At 55.0% G+C, this 8,428-nt stretch overlaps 1 pseudogene; it reads left to right on the top strand.

Annotated features, from left to right (window-relative positions):
* Nucleotides 1-648: 648 nt before the first annotated feature.
* On the top strand, nucleotides 649-3,894 carry LOC121345684 (annotated as a pseudogene).
* Nucleotides 3,895-8,428: the final 4,534 nt, after the last annotated feature.

The raw sequence follows: 8,428 nt of genomic DNA, 5'->3' as shown, positions 1-8,428 counted from the left end.
CGAATTACTAATTACATTCCTAACACGGGGCAGCCGCGACCGGAGCGGCGGGGGAAGGCGGCCGGGGAACCAGCGTGGTTCTGCTTCTCCTCTTCCTCCTCTCTCCCTCCTCTTCCTCCCGCTCCTGCTCCGCTCCCAGCCCGGCCCGGGCGGTGCCGACACCCAAAAGCAGCCGCGCTCTGCCCTGGGGGGATTCCAAAGCGGCCCCGGCCAGCGCGGCACTGGGAGCGATACTGGGAGCACCGGGAACGATAGTAAGAATAACAGGAGAGATCCTGGCAGCCCTGGGAAGGAACTGGGAGCGCTTTCCCTGCCAGTGCCGCTCTTACTGGGAGCATTGGGAGGGAACTGGGAGCGAACAGCGCCCGGACGGGGCTGCAGCCGGCGGAGGGCGGGGCCAATCCGAATTATTTGCAAAACCACAACTTATTTGTGGTTGTGCAAATAAGGGAGCGATCGCTCGCTGGGATTGGTGGGCGGCAGCAGCGCGGGGTTTGGTCGGCGGCGTCACGGCCGGGGGGCCGGAGCGATGGCGGCGGCGTCCGGTGAGAGGGGACAGGGAGCGGGAATGGGGACAGGGATCTCCTTGTCCTTCCCTGTGGCACGGAGGAAAATCTCATCCTCTCCTTGTCCTTCCTTCCCCAGACCAGGAGCTGATGATGGAGACCAGGGAGGACAAATCGCCAGGGCAGAAGCTCATGGAAGAGGCTGTTTTGAGCGGCTGCACAACAGAGGAATCCAGCGAGGAGGAAAAGCCCCAGAGATCCTTCACGAGGAGGGGCTGCAAACGCAGATCTCGGGGATCCGAGGAGGAAAGACCCACCCTGGCCTGGGGAGGCGGCCAAAGCTTGGAGCTGGAGATGAATGATCAGAGCCAGGATGGGAAGAAGCCCCACAAGTGCTCGGAATGTGGGAAGAGCTTCAGCAAGAGATCCTGCTTGATCTACCATTGGAGAACCCACACGGGGGAGCGGCCCTGTGAGTGTGGAGAGTGTGGGAAGAGCTTCCGCAGGAGGTATGATCTGACCATCCACCAGAGAAACCACACCAGGGAACGACCCTATGAGTGTGGGGAGTGTGGGAAGAGCTTCATGTCAAAGTCCCACCTGGTCTACCACCAGAAGAGCCACACCGGGGAGAGGCCCTACGAGTGTGATCAGTGCAAGAAGAGGTTTCAGACCAGCTCCAGCCTCATTCTGCACCAGCAGCTTCACACAGACGAGAGGCCCTTCCGCTGCCCCGACTGCGGGAAGGGCTTCACCCGCAAGTGCAACCTCAGCAGCCACCAGCACACCCACACCAGGGAGAGGCCCTGAGGGTGTTCTGAGTGTGGCAAGAGCTTCTCACTGATGTGTACCTTTACCAGACACCAACAGAGCTACCACTAAGGGAAGCCCTGCGAGTGCCATGAGTGCAGGAAGAGTTTCATGTGCTGCTCCAGCTCCATCCCCCATGGGAGGATCCTCACTGGACCCCCGGTGATCCGTGGTGCCTGTGATCTCTTTTGGGAAGTCACCTGCCTGGGGGGCTCCACATCCTTGTGTCTCCCCATCAGCACCTGCACACATCCACATCCCAACACCAGAAATCCACTGTGGAGAGCAGATTTGTTGACTTCTGAGCCCAGAAAAATCTCACTTTTTGTATCTTCTGGTGTCATCAAGCGACATTGAATGGCCTTGGAGATCTTCTCCATCATAAATCCATCCTTTTAATTCTCTCTGGGCCACAGGCATCTTCCACAGCCCAATGGGGATGGATTGGGGCAAAACCCCTGATTTTGGAGACAGTTGGGTGGAAGCCCCTCCAATAAAGGTTCTTCCCACCCACCCAAGAACGTGGATGCTCTGCCATCAGGGACACGTAAATCCTTTTGTTTAGGCCTTGAAATGAGAAGGTTTCTGTTCATCCTTTTGAAAGCCCTGAAACTGGGGTAAAAATAAAGGTGCTGAACTATGGCATGGATGGGGACATGTGAGAACATGGGAAACATGGATGGGGACATGAACTAGGACAGCATCAGTGCCACCACCTGTGCCACCACAGTGCCACCAGCACCTTCATCTTGGCCATGGCCAAGCGCTGTCCAATGCAGTTCCTGCCACCACGTCCCCACTGTCACTCTGCAGTGTCCCAGCCCAATGTCACCACCCATCAGGGCAGGACGGGGACCTGTTCAGCTGGTGACAAGTGTCCCCAAAGCGAGTGACAGCCACCAGGGTGTCCCAGGACCCTGTGCTCAGGGGACCCCAGCCACCCCTGGGACAGGGCAAGGGTCAGTGTCTCCCACAAATTTGGAGATTGGCAGCCTGGTCAGAGAGAAAGCCAGATAAACTTTCCCAGGCATTGTCCTGGGGAGTTTTGAGAACACTCAGAGAAAGAACTACAAACAATTTCTAATCTTTGCAGCTGGTGCTGTTGTTACTTGTCACATGTTTACAAGAAGGGCGGTTTGTAATTAGCCAGTGGTGTGAGGGGTGTTGATTAATGACCAGTTAGGTCAAATTCCATTGTAGCTGTCTATAAAGGGAATGTGGTTTCCTAATAAACTTTGCATTGCCTCCTGAAGACTCGGAGTCTGTGTCGCTTCATTGAGCTGTCCCTTGTACAACAGCAACATGCAGAGTCACGTGGCCCCATGCTGGGTGTCACCAGCAGTGTCCTGGTGGTCACCACAGGTGTGGTGACATTGTCCCCTGATGTGTGTCCTGGTGGCATTGTGTCCCATCCCCTGAGCTGATGATGGAGACCAGGGAGGACAAATCCCCACAGCAGAACCTCGTGGAAGAGGCTGTTTTGAGCAGCTCCACAGCACAGGAATCCAGCGAGGACGAAAATCCCCGGAGATCTCGCACGATGAGGGGCTGCAAACGCAGATCTCGGGGATCCGAGGAGGAAAGACCCACCCTGGACCAGGGTGGTGACCAGAGCTCGGAGCTGGGGGTCCATGAGCAGCTCCAGGATGGAGAGAAGTCCCACAAGTGCTCGGAATGTGGGAAGAGCTTCAGGTGGAAATCCGACCTGATCTGCCACATGAGAATCCACACTGGGGAACAGCCCTATGAGTGTGATAAATGCAGGAAGAGGTTTCAGAGCAGCTCCAGTCTCCTCAGGCATCAGCAGAGTCACACAGAGGAGAGGCCCTTCCGCTGCCACATTTGTTCAAAGTGCTTCAAGCTCAAGTCTATCCTCATCACCCACCTGCGCATCCACAGCGGGGAGAGGCCCTATGAGTGTCCTGAGTGTGGGAAGAGCTTCAGCCAGCAATCCACCCTGACTGGCCACCTGAGGACCCACACAGGAGAACGGCCCTACGAGTGTGCAGAGTGTGGGAACAGCTTCAGGACGAGCTCTGAACTGACCGTCCACCAGAGAAGCCACACCAGGGAACGGCCCTATGAGTGTGGGGAGTGTGGGCAGAGCTTCCTAAGGAGCTGCCACCTGACCCGCCACATGAGAATGCACACAGGGCAATGGCCCTCCAAGAAGTGTGAGCAGTGTGGGAAGAGCTTGAGGTCAAGGTCTGAACTGATTGTCCACCAGAGGAGCCACACGGGGGAACGGCCCTTTGAGTGTGGGGAGTGTGGGAAGAGCTTCATGTCAAAGTCCCACCTGGTCTACCACCAGAAGAGCCACACCGGGGAGAGGCCCTACGAGTGTGATCAGTGCAAGAAGAGGTTTCAGACCAGCTCCAGCCTCATTCTGCACCAGCAGCTTCACACAGACGAGAGGCCCTTCCGCTGCCCCGACTGCGGGAAGGGCTTCACCCGCAAGTGCAACCTCAGCAGCCACCAGCACACCCACACCAGGGAGAGGCCCTGAGGGTGTTCTGAGTGTGGCAAGAGCTTCTCACTGATGTGTACCTTTACCAGACACCAACAGAGCTACCACTAAGGGAAGCCCTGCGAGGGCCATGAGGGCAGGAAGAGTTTCATGTGCTGCTCCAGCTCCATCCCCCATGGGAGGATCCTCACTGGACCCCCGGTGATCCGTGGTGCTGGTGATCTCTGTTGGGAAGACACCTGGCTGGGGGCTCCACTCCCATTGGCACCTGCACACATCCACACCCCAACACCAGAAATCCATTGTGGAGACCAGATTCGTCGACTTCTGAGCCCAGAAAAATCTCACTTTTTGTATCTTCTGGTGTCATCAAGCGACATTGAATGGCCTTGGAGATCTTCTCCATCATAAATCCATCCTTTTAATTCTCTCTGGGCCACAGGCATCTTCCACAGCCCAATGGGGATGGATTGGGGCAAAACCCCTGATTTTGGAGACAGTTGGGTGGAAGCCCCTCCAATAAAGGTTCTTCCCACCCACCCAAGAACGTGGATGCTCTGCCATCAGGGACACGTAAATCCTTTTGTTTAGGCCTTGAAATGAGAAGGTTTCTGTTCATCCTTTTGAAAGCCCTGAAACTGGGGTAAAAATAAAGGTGCTGAACTATGGCATGGATGGGGACATGTGAGAACATGGGAAACATGGATGGGGACATGAACTAGGACAGCATCAGTGGCACCACCTGTGCCACCACAGTGCCACCAGCACCTTCATCTTGGCCATGGCCAAGCGCTGTCCAATGCAGTTCCTGCCACCACGTCCCCACTGTCACTCTGCAGTGTCCCAGCCCAATGTCACCACCCATCAGGGCAGGACGGGGACCTTGTTCAGCTGGTGACAAGTGTCCCCAAAGCGAGTGACAGCCACCAGGGTGTCCCAGGGCCCTGTGCTCAGGGGACCCCAGCCACCCCTGGGACAGGGCAAGGGTCAGTGTCTCCCACAAATTTGGAGATTGGCAGCCTGGTCAGAGAGAAAGCCAGATAAACTTTCCCAGGCATTGTCCTGGGGAGTTTTGAGAACACTCAGAGAAAGAACTACAAACAATTTCTAATCTTTGCAGCTGGTGCTGTTGTTACTTGTCACATGTTTACAAGAAGGGCGGTTTGTAATTAGCCAGTGGTGTGAGGGGTGTTGATTAATGACCAGTTAGGTCAAATTCCATTGTAGCTGTCTATAAAGGGAATGTGGTTTTCTAATAAACTTTGCACTGCCTCCTGAAGACCCAGAGTCTGTGTCGCTTCATTGAGCTGTCCCTTGTACAACAGCAACATGCAGAGTCACATGGCCCCATGCTGGGTGTCACCAGCAGTGTCCTGGTGGTCACCACAGGTGTGGTGACATTGTCCCCTGATGTGTGTCCTGGTGGCATTGTGTCCCATCCCCTCTGTTTGTCCCCATTCCCTACCGTGGCTCCCTGTCACCCTTCTGTGTATCCCTGTCCTGCCCCGTGTGTCCCTGTCACCCCTCTGTGTATCCCTGTCCTGCCCTGTGTGTCCCTGTCACCCCTCTCTGTGTCCCTGTCACCCCTCTCGGTGTCCCTGTCCTCCCTGTGACTCGCTGTCCCCATCTCTCCTGTATCTCCCTGTCCCCCCTCTGTGTGTCCCTGTCCCTCCCCCGATGTCCCTGTCCCCCGGCCCTGGTGGGGCCAAAGTCCCCAGGTCTCAGGATCTAGGGACACGCCACAACACCCTGTGACACGCTGTGATACCCAACGACATCTGACAACACCCTTTCTCCTCTGATTTTGGGTCCTTTTCCCCCACTTTGGGACCTTTTCCCCTCTTTTGTATCCTTTCCCCCTCTTTTGGGTTCCTTCTCTCTGTTTTGTGTCTTGTCCCTATTTTGGGTCCTTTCCCTGCTTTGGGTCACTTCCCCCCTACTTAGGGTCTGTTCCTCCCTATTTTGTATCCTTTCCCTCTTTTCCAACCTTTCCAACAATACTGAGCACTCTCCCCATTGACCCCCATGACAGCCTGTCACCGTGTCACCCTGTCCCCTGGCAGCCCATCACCGTGTCACCCTGTCCCCCTGGCAGTCTGTCACCGTGTCACCCTGTCCCCAGCAGGGGTGGGGGCTGCGGGAGGCTGGCATGGGCGCCCAGTGGGTGGGGACCCTCTGGGTGGGCAGGAGAACCCAAAACATTTGGACGCCTGGGTGGGCAGGGACACCTCGGGGATTTGGGACCCCACCAGCTGGGACCCACCAAGATGGGGATGCCAGGTTGGGCGTACTCTCCCCCCCATCCAGCCCCTGGACCCCCCCCAAAATATTCTTCCCTGTCGGCGATGGAGAGAGACAGAGACTGACTCTGTGATCAGAATCCTATTTTATTTTGGGATACAAATGCTTATATACTACTTCAGGGAGACCAGTAATGTGTACTGCAATGATTAGGTTAAAATCACGTACACAGACTTATGCACATAACAGCATCTCTTGCTTGCAGAGTTCAATAGGATTTTCTTTTTCTGCTAAACCTGTCTGATTAAATCTTCTTGTTCTCTAGATCTAATTTTCAAATTTCTGTTTGCTTTTGCCAAGGCATTTAGTCTATCAAATCTCTTATGCTAATAAGGTCCAAAACACTCTGTGTTTCATGCACCCCAAAACTTCCCCATGCCATCACTCCCAAATTCAGCCTCCAAAATGCCTCCCCTGTCCCACCACCCCCAAATGCAGCCCTGGAGCCCCCAGAATTATTCTCCCAATCTCAGCACCCCCAAATCCCACCCCTAGAGTCCCCAAAATGACTCCCTCCATGCCACAACCCCCAAATCCAGCCTCGTGGACCTTCCAAACTCAACTTCCACTATCCCACCAACCCCTGAACCCTCCAAAATTGACTGACCCCCCCCAAGTGATGGAGGTGGAAGCCTCCCTGGGCACCCCCGAGCCCCCCACCCCACTGAAGACCTACAAGTGGCACACCATGACCACCGGAGGGGACCCCAAAAGATGCAGGGGGTCCCGGGGAGCCGGCGCTGGGCACGGCTGCAGGGCCTGAAACGCTCCCACAGCCCCCCCAGCAGTGACAGGGGAGGTGACAGGGCTGTCCCCAAGGCCAGCGCGCTCCGGTCGCTGTTCCAGAGGGCAGGGGAGCCGGCGCTGGGCACGGCTGCAGGGCCTGAAATGCTCCCACAGCCCCCCCAGCAGTGACAGGGGAGGTGACAGGGCTGTCCCCAAGGCTGTTCCAGCGCTGTTCCAGAGGGCGTTTCCGCCCCCTCCAAGGAGCCCAAGGAGCCGAGGGGACACGAAGGGACACGAGGGGACACGAGGGGACACGGCCACCCCTGCACTGGCACCTGGGCTCCGTGGGCAGGAGGAGAGGACACAGTGACAGCGGCGCCAGGGCAGAGCTGGGGGTGCAGGATGGGGCAGGTGAGTGGTGTATGGGCTGGGGGCTGAGGGGTAATGGGGTGGGGCCTGGATTTGTGGGTAATTATGGGTGGGGGGGATGGATTGTGGTGTGACAGTGGTGGGTGGGAGGTTCTGGGGATGTTTTGGGGGGTGATGGGTTTGGGGTCATAGGTGGGGGTGATGACTTTAGGGGTGATTCTGATGGGTGAGGGTGATCATGGGTGAGGGGTGAGAGGTTATGGGGTGATGGGTTACTGGGTGGTGAATTTTGGGGTGATTCTGATGGGTGAGAGTGATCACGGGCGGGGTGTGAGAGGTTATGGGGTGATGGGTTACTGGGTGGTGAATTTTGGGGTGATTCTGATGAGTGAGGGTGATCATGGGCAGGGGGTGATAGGTTATGGGGTGATGCCTGAAATGTACCTGAAGGCCATCCAATAAACACAACTGCTTTTTTTCATCTGGCCTCTCGTTTTAGGTAGCCCCAAAAAGGCTTCAGTCCAAAGCCCTCTCCTTTCCCTCTTCTCCCCCACCTTTCCTGTCGTGCCCTCAATCCCCAGCTCCCACCCCGGATCCTGGTTTGGAGGATCCTGTTAGCGTTCAGGAACACATAATCATGGAATGATTTTATGATTTTATTACTAATCAAAGGCGACTCTGATGAGGGCAGAAAGAAAATGATGCACCTGACTCCGTCTTATCAGAAGGCTAAATAATTGCTTTATTATTCTATATATATACATTGCATCTGACTGAATCTGCCTTGCACTCACCCTTGCTCACAATTGCACAGAGCTGCACTCATCTCTGATTCTCTCTGTCTGTCTTGTGACAGTCTGACACACACCCTCTCCTGGCCCTGATAGGCTAAGGGAACAAAACATCCTCACTTTGGGTAAACAATCTCCATGTTGCATCCTACTTTGGCACAACACAGGCACGGCAGAGATAAGAATTGTGTTTTCTTTCTCTGATGTTCAGAGAATGTGAATCCCAGAAATATTCTTGGGAAGAATTGTGCCTTGCTTTTCTCCGTGAAGAGAAATGTGGCAACATGCAGGTGTATTTTTTTTATTGAAGAGCTCTGGATGTCAGGGGTACAGACCCAAATCTGACTCTGACATGGGTTCAGGATGAACACGTTTTTATACCCTTATCGTTATACAGCTACATATTAATTATTAAACTTATATTGTTGTATTATATTGTCCTGGTTTAGGACAAATTA

The sequence above is a fragment of the Onychostruthus taczanowskii genome, unplaced genomic scaffold, assembly GCF_017590055.1.
Source record: "Onychostruthus taczanowskii isolate IOZ18803 unplaced genomic scaffold, ASM1759005v1 scaffold741, whole genome shotgun sequence".
Lineage (NCBI taxonomy): Eukaryota > Metazoa > Chordata > Aves > Passeriformes > Passeridae > Onychostruthus > Onychostruthus taczanowskii.
Note: the sequence above shows the minus strand (reverse complement) of the source record. Positions and strands in the feature narration are given on the sequence as shown.